Consider the following 14,538-nt stretch of genomic DNA (forward strand, 5'->3'; position numbering starts at 1 on the left):
GGATATGTGTGAGATCTACTTTATTATTATCTTGAGTGGAGAGGAGGCTGTGGGTGGGGATGAATCAAGATTGGCCATGAATTGATCATTGTTTATACTAGGCACTTGTGGTGTTGGAGGGTGGTGGTGGTATAATTCTTGATATTATTCTCTAAGTTTTTTGGAAGATTTCCCATAAGAAAAATGTCCAGAAATTTACATTTTCTCTTTGTTGGCTTGTAAGAATGCAGTTAAACTATGTGTATTTAGTAACCTGCCAGATATTTATTTCTGATAATTTCTTGAGTTGTTGGGTTTTCTATATACAAAATCATATTGTCTACAAAGGACAGTTTTACTGTATAGTGCTTACTGTTTACCAAGCTCTATTTTAAGCACTTGCACGTATTAATCCATTAAAGTGAAGCCGCTCAGTCGTGTCCGACTGTTTGCAACCCCATGGACTGTAGCCTACCAGGATCCTCAGTCCATGGGATTTTCCAGGCAAGAATACTGGAGTGGGTTGCCATTTCCTTCTCTAGGGGATCTTCCTGACCCAGGGATTGAACCCGGGTCTCCCACATTGTAGGCAGACGCTTTACCGTCTGAGTTACCAGGGAAGCATTAGGTTCTTATAAAGAACCATTAGGTTCTTATAAAAGCCCCAGTGAAGTAGACATTAACTTGCCCAAGATTGCCTAGCTGGTATGTGGTACACCTGAACCCAGGCATTCTAGCCCTAGAGTCTGTACTTTTCTAGTTTTTATGTCTCTCCTTATAAGTTTTATTTTTAATCCCTCCACTCCAATCCTTGTACTGTTTATTTCTTTTGTTTTACTGTGCTGTCTAGAATTTAAACTTTTAGATAGCAGTTTTCATTTCAATTTTGATTTTGGAAGTTGTCTTAATATTTAGTGAATCCAGAGTCAAGTTTATTCGTGTGTCAATACACGGTACTCACTAAGAGACTAAGAATTGACTTAGTGTGTAGCCAGAAGCCAAAGAATGAATGTATCACTGTTTACAGTTGCCAAGATTTGGAAGCAACCTAAATGTCCATCAACAGATGAATGGATAAAGATGTGGTACATATATGCAATGGAATACTACTCAGCCATTAAAAAAGAATGAAATAATCATATTTGCAGCAACATGGATGTAACTAGAGATTATCATCGTTAAGTAAGTCAGACAAAGACAAATGTCATATGATGCCACTTATATGTAGAGTCTCAAAAAATGATATAAATCAACTTATTTAAAAAACAGAAATAAACTCACAGACATAGAAAGTAAACTTATGGTTACCAAAGAGGAAAGGCAGTTGTGGGGGAGAAATTAAGAATTAGGGATTAACAGATAACACACGACTCTATATAAAACATGTATATATTTTTTACATTCAGAATACATATAAGATATATATATTTCTGAATCACTTTGCTGTACACCTGAAACTAACACAATGTTGCAATTATATTCAATTTAAAAAAAGGAGCGAAGTGTATAGTAACAGCTTCTAGTCTTTTTTCACAGTTACTTTTATCTCTTGATCAGTAAGCATCTTATTCATGGTTCATTTTACTTTGAATTACTTGTTGATTCTATTGGTTCGATTTCCTGAATTTTTTTGTGACTCTGATAAAATTACTTCTTTCTTCCCCCAACCTCCACACTTGTTATACAGTTACTTCTCATTGGACTTTACATAGGTTACCTGAGATAAAATTAGGCAAAGCATTTATTAGCACATGTTTAAGAGAAAACTCCTTCATAATTTTGTTTAAAAATTGTTATTTCTTTAATTAATTTTTTAAATGGGGAGAAGTGAATATGGTTTAGTTAGTTTAAGAAGCCCTAGGCCTGGGACATATGGGAAAAACTGTTGATAATGTGCTGTGGTGGTTTAATGAGTAATCTCTGTGTTCTCCGTAAGACACTTTTTTTATAATAGTCTCTGAGTTTAAGAAAGATTACTGAGAGAGTTGGATACCAAAATAATACTTTTCTAGTAGGGAATGAGGTGATGGGAACAGTTTAGGGGAAAATGTACCTTGAGGAAGCTTTGGTTGGATGGGTCCCAAGCAACCTTATTTGAGCTAATTTAGAGTTGATATTGTTGTAGTACTTTACTTAATGTCTCATGTATTATGAGGTCTTTTCACTCTGCTTGGTGGGAATAAAAATTCTCTCTACCCTTGTATGAGTTTCAGGAATTCTTTGACCTATCTGTTTTTCATGGGTCCTTTCCCCAACCTCTACATGGGTCCTTTCCCCAACCTCTGGTAGTTTCCTGTCATAGATGACTGGCCAAAGGCTTGAGGGGAGAACTCTGTAGATCTCCAGAGTTCTGTGTATGCAGGTCCCTTCTCTTTGGTAGGCTTTAACACAAGTTCTGGCCGCCGTGGCCTCCCTGAAGATTGCCAGTCTCTTGTCTCCTCAGTTCTCTGAGACTGCCAGGCTCTGCTGAAGTTCTCCCTCTCTACCCTGCATCCTGGAAACTGCTTCCAGGGTGTGTGAGGTGAAGCACTGTAGGGCTCACCTAATTTTTTCCCCCTTTTCACAGGTATCCCACTCCTGCTTTGACTGTTATCCAATATCTGAAAGCTATTGTTTATTTTATCCCAGTTTTCTGGTTGTATATCCAGAAGGATTAATCAGATCCCTGTTAGTTTTTTGTAGAAATATTTGATTTTCTCTTCCTTCTTTTCTCTGTGTTAAGATGTGGACCTAAGTATAAAAAAAGAAACCAAGAAACCATTGGCTTGAGCTGAGTGTTTCAGGTATTAGGCTTAACTAACTGTGTGCCTCTTGAGAAATCTGTATGCAGGTCAGGAAGCAAGAGTTAGAACTGGACGTGGAATAACAGACTGGTTCCAAGTAGGGAAAGGAGTACGTCAAGGCTGTATATTGTCACCGTGCTTATTTAACTTATATACAGAGTACATCATGAGAAACGCTGGACTGGATGAAGCACAAGCTGGAATTAAGATTGCCGGGAGAAATATCAATAACCTCAGATATGCAGATGACACCACCCTTATGGCAGAAAGCGAAGAACTAAAGAGCCTCTTGATGAAAGTGATAGAGGAGGTGAAAAAGTTGACTTAAAGCTCAGCATTCAGAAAACTAAGATCATGGCATCCGGTCCCATCACTTCACGGCAAATAGATGGGGAAACAGTGGAAACAGTGGCAGACTTTATTTTTTGGGGTTCCCAAATCAGTGCAGATGGTGACTGCAGCCATGAAATTTAAAGACGCTTGCTCCTTGGAAGAAAAGTTAAGACCAGCCTAGACAGCATATTAAAAGGCAGAGACATTACTTTGCCAACAAAAGTCCATCTAGTCAAGGCTATGGTTTTTCCAGTAGTCATGTATGGATGTGAGAGTTGGACTATAAAGAAAGCTGAGCACCGAAGAATTGATGCTTTTGAATTGTGGTATTGGAGAAGACTCTGGAGAGTCCCTTGGACTGCAAGAAGATCCAACCAGTCCATCCTGTAGGAAATCAGTCCTGAATATTCATTGGAAGGACTGATGCTGAAGCTGAAACTCCAGTACTTTGGCCACCTGATGCGAAGAGCTGACTCATTTGAAAAGACCCTGATGCTGGGAAAGATTGAAGGCAGGAGGAGAAGGGGACGACAGAGGATGAGATAGTTGGATGGCATCACCAACTGAATGGACATGAGTTTGAGTAGACTCAGGGAATTGGTGATGGACAGGGAGGCATGGCATGCTGCAATCCATGGGGTCACAAAGAGTCAGACACGACTGAGCGACTGAACTGAACTGAGGCAGAGGGGTTCCTAGTTGCCTGTGGTCCAAACCCTTTGATAATAATAAACAGTCAGTTTCACTTGGTACATTCCTTCTCATTTTCATTTTCTGGAACCTATTGTGGTGGTAGGGTGTTTGGTCAAGAATTATGGTATTCTGAATCTTGGTTAGGTACTATTGTTGTTTAGTCCCTAAATCGTGTCTCTCTCTTTGCAACCCCATGAACTGTAGCCCACCAGGCTCCTCTGTCCATTGGATTTTCCAGGTAAGAATACTGCAGTGGATTGCCATTTCCTTCTCCAGGGTATCTTCCTGACCCCAGGGATTGAACCCACATCTCCTTCATTGGCAGGCAGATTCTTTACCACTGAGCCACCTGGGAAGCCCTGGTTAGTTTAAGGTCTTAATACTCTTACTTTCAACTGGATTGAGACCTACTTTTACTTACTTTTTCGCAGCTGTTTCATTTTGCCATTACCTTTAATTGTATCAGGTTATTTTGGTTATGTTATTGGCTAGATAGTTGTCTAGATGGTTGTCATTTTTCACTGGATTGTATTTACTTCATCATGTGTTCTTCTGCATCACAGTAATGTTTAGGATCTTTGAAGGGTTTGATTTTTATGCATTATTATCTTTAGTTTTGGTCCTGCTTCTCTGTTCTTGCTTTCCTTTACCCAGAAATGAATGAGCAGATAAGTAACTGAATGTGAGTGAAAGTTGATCAGTCGTGTCCAACTCTTTGCGACCCCATGGCCTATACAGTCCATGAACTTCTCCAGGCCAGAATACTGAAGTTGGTAGCCTTTCCCTTCTCCAGGGGATCTTCCCAATACAGGTATTGAACCCAGGTCTCCCGCCTTGGGGGCAGATTCTTTGCCAGCTGAGCCACAAGGGAAGCCCAGGGATACTGGAGTGGGTAGCCTGTTCCTTTTCTAGTGGATCTTCCCGACCCAGGAATCAAACTGGAGTCTCCTGCATTGCAGGCGGATTCTTTACCAACTGAGCTGTAAGGGAAGCCCTAGTAACTGAATGCTGCTGCTAAGTCGCTTCAGTCGTGTCCGACTGCGCCATCCCAGAGATGGCAGCCCACCAGGCTTCTCTGTCCCTGGGATTCTCCAGGCAAGAACACTGGAGTGGGTTGCTATTTCCTTCTCCAGTGCATGAAAGTGAAAAGTGAAAGTGAAGTCGAGCAGTTGTGTCCAACTCTTCGCGACCCCATGGACTGTAGCCTACCAGGCTCCTCCGTCCATGGGATTTTCCAGGCAAGAGTACTGGAGTGGGGTGCCATTGATGTATGTAAATATATACACACATATACACAGAGTGCATTTTCTCTATTCTGAGATTAATTATTGTGATATGTACTCTTTATTTAATATACTTTAAAGAAAGAAGAAGCATTAAATTTATTTTGAAAATACTTCTTAGAAATTAACTGACAGAAGCATACATTTATCCATACAGTTCTATACCGTCTTCTTTGAAATCATAATACAAGAGTGAGTCTAATCCTTTTTCATTCTGACATGTCGATTTTCCTCACCTGTTATTGCCTTTTTACACATTATGATTATCAGTGTAGTTTTGAGTCATATGGGAAATGTTTGGAATTTAACTGCTTTTCTTTTTTGGCTAAATTCATAGTTTCAGTTTTTCTATAGATAAACTGAATTAAATAACTTCTCTTTTGAGTCAGCTGGAAACTTCTGACAGATATCCAGCACTTGGGTAATAGTACTTTATAAAATGTAAAGTGGTCTCACTGGTGTCTCCCAGCTCTGATAATTCTGTGATCTGTTTTGAAGGACTGGACCATTTCTATTGCCTTAATTGCTCTTGCTTGTCTTGTGACAGACAGTATTTGCATCACAGTAGCTTTTTATTTCAGTGCTTTCTGAAAACGTTCTCAAGCAACAGTCAGGCTTTGGGATTTAACTTATCATTCTATAGCTTGTGAGTTTACCCATGTAGCTAATTCAGCTGTGGTGATATTTGGGTAAACAGATACTTCCTATGGGAAGGTATTTCTCACAGTTTTACACCTGGGCAAAGCAGTTACATACATCACAACTTACTCTTGCTTAACATTAATTCAGATACTTCTGTTTTCAGAAACCTAAAAATATTATTTTAAGGGAAACAAACATCTTTAGAATTGAGAAAATATGACAGGAAATAAGTACACAATAATCCTGATGTCTGCCAAGTGGTAGAATTATAAGTTTTGATCTGATCAGGTAGCAGTTATAAAAATTAGTGTTGAGCCTGTCCATATGCAAATATGTGGTTAACTTTTTAAAAACTGAAAAACTAGTGAAGCTATGCAAATGGTAACCCAAAGTGAGAAGACTAAAAAATTAAGTACATCTAAATGAAAAATCCACTGCAAAATTAAAAAGGAAAATAACAAAATGGAAGATATTTACAAATTTGACCTTAAATACTATCTAAAGTAATCATGAATATGTCAGGCGAGTGTATGCTCCTCGGTTCTTTGTCTCATCACAACAAAAATTTGGAGTGACAGACATTGAAGCCCCCTCGGCGGGTCATAGCTCTTGGAGGACAGACCGTGTTACAGCTCTTAAATAAATCAGTGTTACAGCTCAGTGTTACAGCTCTATTTATTTAGATAATAGCAGGAAAACCCATCTTCGAGGTGTGAGGGCACGTCGATCCAAAGATGGGAACAGAAGAGCGCCCCATCGTGCTGGAGAGAGAGAGAGAGAAGAGGGCTTTGGCTCCTCTTTTTATATGTTTTTTTTGTTCCCCCGGGCCTGTCCTATGCAAATTGGGCTTAGGCAGGAGCGTTGTTTGTTTTACCTGAGGTTCTCACTGCAGTCCTCGGACCTTCCTTTGTTCTATTTTCGCGGGCTTTCCCCTTCCAGGTCTTTTAGCCACCGCCATTTTGGACTCCTTTTCCCTATTCTAACTACCTAACAAATATTTAAAAATAATTATAACACGAAGATTCCAGTAAGTACATTGATAAAATTATGTCTATTAGGTCAGTGTAGAGTTATTAGAATAAACAAACATAAGGAAAAGAGTTTATCCTCCTGGGTAACTGAAACAATAGTGAATAATCTTTTTTTACTTATTTAATAACTATAATAAAGTAGTCCATAGGGAATCAAGTACTCGTGCATTGTTTTGGAATTGGTACAGTTGGCCTCTGGTTTTCTGATGAGAAATTCTCCTGTAGATTGTTTTTCTCTGCCTGCATACACTATTTAGTTCTTTGTGTTTTGTTTCAAAAACTTTTTAAAAATGTGAGTGTGTTTGGATTTTTTTTGGGTTTAACCCATTTGCAGTTTGCTCAGCTCTTCTTGAATTTTGTTAGCTTATGATTTTAACCAAATTTTTAAAATTGTCAGCAGTTATTTCTTCAAATAATTTTTCAGCCCATGCTTTTTCTCCCCTTTTTCTAGGACTTTGATGACATGAATGTTAGATGTTATGTAATTGTTCCAGTGGTCTCTGAGGCTCCATTTATTTTTTTCAGTCTATTCCTTTTCTCTTGTTCAGGTTGGATGATTTCTGTTGATCAATCTTTAAGTTCACTTGCTTTAATATCAATTTTTTCTTTGTTATTGCCATCCTGCTGTTGAATCCATCCATTGAATTTAATTTTGGCTATTGTATTTTTTAATTCTAAAATTTCCATTTGATTCTCTGTATTTTTTGTATCTTTGCTGTGACTTTCTGTTTTCCCATTTGTTTCAGTAGTGTTCACAGTTGCATTTTGGTTTGTTTTACTGATAGCTGCCCTAAAATCATCGTTTGATAATTCAAATATGTTTGTCATGTCAGTACTGGTGTCTGTTAATTGTCTTGTCTCATTTAAGTTGCAGTTTTTCATATATTGCTTAATTTTTTTCATGAGTATAGTTATGATAAAAATGAATTAAGGGAATGAGAATAAAGAGGAAATAGAATCAGTCTATCTGTGTAAACTGAATTTCTTTCTGTATAAAGTAGAAATAATAATATCTACTCCACAGATTCTTTACAAAGACTACATGAGAACACATATCTAAAATATCCAACACAGTCCCTGGCATGTAACAGTGCTCAGAAAATATTAGTTACCTTTGCTTTTCTTTTTTCTGATTATAATTTTGAAAAATCTAAATCATTACTGTCATCTACTTGGCATTTTAAGGGAAGAGGCTCTTTAAAAGAGGTCTTAACTTTCCTTCCTTAACTAGTTCTCTAAGTTGTGATTACTTAATATTAATACAAAGATCAGCTTGTTCCTCTGTACTGTGTTATCTTTTTGGTTGGGGGATGGACCTTTTTGTTGTTAAACCTAGATTAGTTTTCACCTTGTTCTACGTCCGTGGGAATTCATCCACTTTCTTCTGTTTCTTAGAGAATCTTCTCTAACAGTTATCCAGAGCAGAAGTGGAATGATGGTTTGGCAGCTCCACCTTGCTTGCCAGCAGGATGACAAGTTCATTTTCCCTTTTTTCTTTTAGGACTTTACAGCTAAGCTTTAGGGGAAAGGTAGAAGGAGGAAGTGGTAGAGAAGGAGTGCTGGTCACGACAGAAATAAACACAGTGTGACAAAGCTTACGAAATCTTGCTGCTGCTTTTGCTAAGTCACTTCAGTCGTGTCTGACTCTGTGCGACCCCATAGACGGTAGCCCACCAGGCTCCCCCGTCCCTGGGATTCTCCAGGGAAGAACACTGGAGTGGGTTAGCAACTTCTTAAAGCCATAGGTAGTCTCTGACTCTTGCTGAATTGGTAATTGGATGCCCTATTGGACTGATGCATTTTGACTTTTTTCTCTTTTCTCTTGAAACCGCTTTGACTTTCATGATGGGAAGTTTTTCCTGAGAAAGCAATATTTAAGCTAAATTCTGAAAGTTGAGTTAGGAGTTATTAATACTAAGTGAGAAAGGAAGAATGTGGTGGCAGACAGAACCAGCTTATCTGAAGTTCTTGAGGTAAGGAAGGAGCATATAGCATATTGGAGGTACCCAAAGAATGTCAGTACAGAAATAAAGATGATGTGGTATTGGCAAAGGGATAGACACTTAGATCATTGGGACAGAGTAGACAGTCACAGAGAGTTGAACATGACTGAAGTGACTTATCTGGCAGGCAGGCAGACAGGCTAGAAACGGGACCCCTAGAAATATGGCCAGTTGATTTTTGATAAAGTTGCAAAAGCAGTTCTAGAGAGAATAACCTTTCTTTTTAGTAAATGGTGATCCATATATGATTTATATATACACACATATACAAACTGATTTATATATACACACATAAACATATGTACACACATTTTTGGAAATGTATTGTGTGGATTATTTTCTGTAAGTGGTATATTTATATAGTTTGGCAGTTTGATTTTTTTTTTAACTCTGCAGCATATTTAGATCTGTGTTTTGTTGTTGTTTTATTTTTCTGCATTGTGTTTTATACTCTGGCTGTATCAGTCTTATTTGGAGCCTCAAGGTTTTTACTGCAGATTGTTTATAAGTTTTTAAAACTACAAACAGTGGAGTCAGGAGTATCTTGTATGTACTTTCTCATGTACCTGCATGATAGTTGCTTTAAGATAAAAAGAAGTGGAATTGCAGAACCATATGGTATATGAACTTTAAATGTTTCCTAAGGAAAATTTCAAACTTAATGCCAAAGTAGACAAAATAGAAGAATGAACTACTCACCTTCAACAGTTATCAGTCTTGTTTTATCTGTACTTTCATTCACTTTATCTCCTCTCACATTTTGAAACAAATCCAGATACTGAGTCATTTGAGCTGTAAATATTCCATGTGTTCCTGGAAAAATATAAGGTGTTTTTGTTTTTTTAAGAAAAATGGAATTGTAATACCATTCCCTGAATATTCGTTGGAAGGACTGAAGCTGAAGCTGAAGCACCAATACTTTGGCCATGTGATGCAAAGAGCCATCTCATTAGAAAAGACCTGATTGGGAAAGATTGAAGGCATGAGGAGAATGGGGTGACAGAGGATCAGATGGTTGGATGGCATCATCCACTCAATGGACATGAGTTTGGGCAAACTCTGGGAGATAGTAAGGGGCAGGGAAGCCTGGTATGCTGCAGTTCATGGGATTGCAAATGGTTGGACACAACTGAGTGACTGAACAACAAATCACACTTGAAAATTAACAATAATTCTTTAATATCTTTGAATATTGAGTCAGTATTCAAAATTTAAATTGTTTTAATGTCAGAAACATTTAATGTGAGAAACATTTCTTCCATTTTTTTTTTTATTATTTACTTGTTTGAATTATGATCCAGATAAGGTTCACTTTTGAAAACTTTGTTTTCTACTTGAAGACCTTACTCATATTCCACAGATTTTTTTTATTTCTAGGTGATTTTTATTTTTGTCTTTTCTGGAATGGAGTGGTTCTGATTTCTTTAAAACAAATCATAGTCTACCTGTTTCCAGTTCTGATTTCCCCGTTCCTTCCTTTATTTTACTTTACATTTTCACAGCATTCGTCACCTTTTCACAGACTTGATAATTTACCTATTTATTATGTGTATTGTTACTACCTGTGTTCCTTACTGTCTCTCCAAATCTGGAATGTAATTTTTACAAGGATAGGGATCTATCTTTTTATTTCTTGGCATCATAATGAGAACTAATATGAATTCTATGAGTTTTATATTCTCTTTTGAGTTTTATAAGGAGAAGTTTTCATGTTATATGCAAATAATGACTTTTGGGGAGTCTTTTCCTTTCTAGAATTAATATAACTTTTCCTTGGTTTATTGCATTGACTAAGTCTTCTAATACTGTGTTGAATAGTTCATGTGATTTCCCTCAGTATTTGTTTTTAACATACATGAAAATTCATTTGTTACTTTATTCCTAAGTATTGATACAATGTTTACTCTTGACTTCTGATAGATTTTAACAAAGTAGGGAAGTTCATTTTTTGTTCCTATGTTGCCAAAAGTTTTTATTTTGGGATTTTGAATTTTATCAATGGAAAAGACACATAAATAATCTATATTTATGAAAGTTATCACCATTTTGTAGATGATACCACCAAGAGCGAGGAGTTGAACATATAGTGGTTGCTAAGAAACAGAAATTTAGGGGAACTTTTGGCAGTCTTAAAGGGTGGAGAGACTGTTGGACTTCAGGATTACAAGACATCTAGGGCTTGAATGACCAAGATCCTAAAGAGAATATAAACACAGAGAAGGAGAGCCAAAAGTCTGAACCATGTTTCCACCAGAAGTTTTTGCAGATTGCTAAACTGCACAAGCCAATAGGCAGAAAAGTTGAACCACTGGTGGCTACTAAGAAGTTGAGAAGCTAAGCAGAATTTTCAGCAGTTTCATGGTACTAAAGAAATAGAAGAATCCTGGTAGATATCCTAGGCTTTCAGTTGAGATCTATAAATAACTATATTGTAACAGTAAGTCTACACCAGAGAAGACCAGGTCTTTTTATTTTTTTAATTGAATTATATGTAGTTCATGTATAATATATTATACAGTATAATGTAGTGAGTCACAATTTTTAAAGGTTATACTCCCTTTATAGTTATTATAACGGCTATATTCCCTGTGTTGTACATTTTTTAAAAAATATTTATTTATTTATTTGGGTGTGCCGGGTCTTATCTATTTGGGTGTGCCGGGTCTTCGCTGCAGCATGTGGGATCTGGTTTCCTGACCAGGGATTGAACCCGTGTCCCCTGAGTTGGGAGCACAGAATCTTAACCATTAGGCCACCAGGAAAGTCCCAATATTTATAGTTTTTAAAACAATTATTTATTTATTTCATTTCATTCTTGGTTGCCCTGGGTCTTTGTTGCTGCACATGGGTTTTCTCTAATTGCAGCGAGCGAGGGCTACCCTTTGTGACAGTGTGTGGACTTCTCACTGCAGTAGCTTGTCTTGTTGCAGAGCACGGGCTGTAGGTGTGCAGACTTCAGTAGTTGCAACATTCAGGCTCAGTAGTTGTGACTCTTGGATTCTAGAGCTTGGGCTCAGTAGTGGTGGCACACGGGCATAGTTGCTCTGCATAATGTGGAATCCTCCTAGACTAGAGATTGAACCTATGTCCCCTGAATTGGCAGGTGGATTCTTATCCACTGTACCATTAGGAAAGTCCCAGCTGTAATAACTTGTGCCTCTTAAGTCTCTGCCCCTCCCCACTTCCCTGTCTCTACTTATAACCACTAATTTGTTCTCTATATATGTGTCTACTTTTTTTGTTATATTCAGTAGTTTTATTTTTTAAATTCCACATAAAAGTGATGTCATACAGTATTTGTCTTCCTGTGTCTTGACTTATTTCACTTAGCATAATGCACTCCAAGTCCATCCATGTTACAAATGGCAAAATTTCATTCTTTTTTATGGCTGAGTAGTATTCCATAGTGTGTTGTGTGAATGTGTGTGTATATATATGCATCACATCTTCTTTATTCATTCGTCTGTTGATAGACACTGAGGTTGTTTCCATATCTTGGCTATTGTAAATAATGCTGCTGTGACCGTTAGGTGCATGTTCATCGGTCTCAATATGATTGAAAATTGTCTTCAGATTAGCTTAATGTCTGATTAAATGGAATTAGGTCCCATTACCAACCAGAAACTAAAGAAGATCTATTGAAAAAGATATCAGACACAACCTCTACAATTTTTATTATGCAATATCTGACATTCAGTCTCCAAATTCCAGGCATGCCAAGAGTTATGAACAAGAGAAAAACACATATGTAACCACAGATGATCAGATGTGGACTTCAGTGCCACTTCCTTCATCCCTTTTTGTTTCAGATGAGAAATCTGTCATTTGAATTTTTTTTCCCTATAGGTAAAGCATTGTTTCTCTCTGGCTATTTTCATTATATTTTCTTTGTCCTTAGTTTTCAGAAGCTTAACTGTAAACTCTCTTGGTGTGGATTATTTTGAACTTATCTTGTTTAGGATTCACTTAGTTTCTATAAACTTGTGTGTTTTTCTAAGCTTGAGAAGTTACAAGCTTTTGTTTCTTAGTGAACTTTTTCAGTCTTACCCTTTTTTCTCTCTTTTTGGGGCTCAGAAGACATGGGATATAAGTCTTTTGTTGTAGTTCCACAGGTCCCCAAGGCTCTGTTTTATTTTGTTTTATTTTTCAGTGTTTTCCCTCTATTGTTTGGGTTGGGTAGTTTCTTCTGTTCTATCATCCAGTTCAGTGATTCTTCCCTCTGTCCTCTCCATTCTACTGTTGTTCTCATCTGTTGAGTTTTTCATTTCAGTTATTGCATGTTTTCAGTTCTGACATTTTTTTGTGTGTGTGTGTATTTTTTTTTCTTAATTGAGACTCCCTGTTTTTTATTTGTTTCACTCATGTGCACAGTTGCTCTCGGAGATATTTTTATAATGTCCACTTCAAACATTATGTCAATAGTGGGGCCATCAGGATTTTAATCCAGAATCTGCTTCTCAGTAACTTTATGAAGCTGGGCAACCTCAGGGGTTTTAATCTCTAATCTAATCTCTATATTCCTTGCTTTTCATCTGTGTAAAATGGGACTAATAACAGTAATTAGTAACTGCTTCATAGAATTATGGTAAGGGTACAGTTAATATGTATAATATGTTTATAGCATTAGCTAAGCACATAGTATTAATAATGTTCAATAAATATTGTGTGTGTGTGTAGTTGCAAAGTCATGTCCAACTCTTTGTGAACCCATGGACTATAGCCTGCCAGGCTCCTCTGTCCATAGGATTTCCCAGGCAACAATACTGGAGTGGGTTGCCGTTTCCTTTTCCAGGCGATCTTCCTGACCCAGGGATCAAACTCGGGTCTCCTGCATTGGCAGGCGGATTCTTTACCACTGTGACGCCAGGGCTTCCGTTATCAGGTAACTGGTGCCTGTGAACTGTCTTTTTTCATTCAGTTTGACATGCTTCTTGTTGTGATGAGAGTTATGAGATTTCTCGTTGTGATGAGTGATTTTTATTTGATACCTGGACATTTTGGATATTATATTCTGAGACACTGGATCTTATTTAAGCATTCTGATTTAGCTGGCTTCTTCTGGCACTGCTCTGGCATGGGAAGGAGGGGAGTGCTTTGCCACTTTACTGCCTAGTGGGAATAAAAGTCCAAGTTCCTCACTCTGCCTTTGTTGACTCTCAAGTTTGTGGGAAATTCCTCACTACTGCTGCTCAGAGATGGGAGGTCTGGCCTCCACTGACCTCCCCAGCTGGGAGGGGCTGGTTTGCCTCAGCCCTGCTCCCCACATGTCCTCCACAGGGGCCTTTTTACTGTTGGACAGTGGCAAAAGGCCTGACTCCACTGGGCCTCTTCTGACACCAGCCTGTACCAAGGAGAGGGAAGTACACCTTCTTACTGCTAGGTGGACACCCTGGCTCTCCATGTGGTCTTCACTGACACCAGCAGGAAGAAGGTCTCATTGTCACTTGGTAAGGACCAACTCCCAAATGGCCTTCTCTGACACCACTGTGGTAGGGAGTGTGGGTTACCTTGTTACAGCTTGGAAAAGGTCCTTAGAAGGCTAGGTTCTCCACTTGACCTTTGCTGGTAGAGCTTGGTCCACAGTTTTGTTCTGTGAGGTTTGTCTGGGTATAACAGCTTTTTGTCTAGATTGGTTCTTTCCTGATCTTTTGGCTGGGGAGAACAGGATTTTTTTTATTTGGTTGATTGTTTTGAAGGGTCTGGGCCTGTTGATATTTCTAGGTTTCAAGCTTCCTCAGCTCCAAGTCTAGAGCATATGTGGCACAAAAGAAAACCCATAGAACTCACCACC

The 14,538-nt window shown here is 38.1% G+C and overlaps 1 protein-coding gene across 10 annotated transcripts in view; it reads left to right on the top strand.

Annotated features, from left to right (window-relative positions):
• The window catches only part of NCOA1 (nuclear receptor coactivator 1), a 205,941-nt gene that overhangs the window by 55,035 nt on the left and 136,368 nt on the right, over window positions 1-14,538 (top strand). The gene's annotated exons all lie outside the window — the stretch shown is intronic.

The sequence above is a fragment of the Dama dama genome, chromosome 11 (genome assembly GCF_033118175.1).
Source record: "Dama dama isolate Ldn47 chromosome 11, ASM3311817v1, whole genome shotgun sequence".
In the NCBI taxonomy this organism is placed as follows: Eukaryota; Metazoa; Chordata; class Mammalia; order Artiodactyla; family Cervidae; genus Dama; species Dama dama.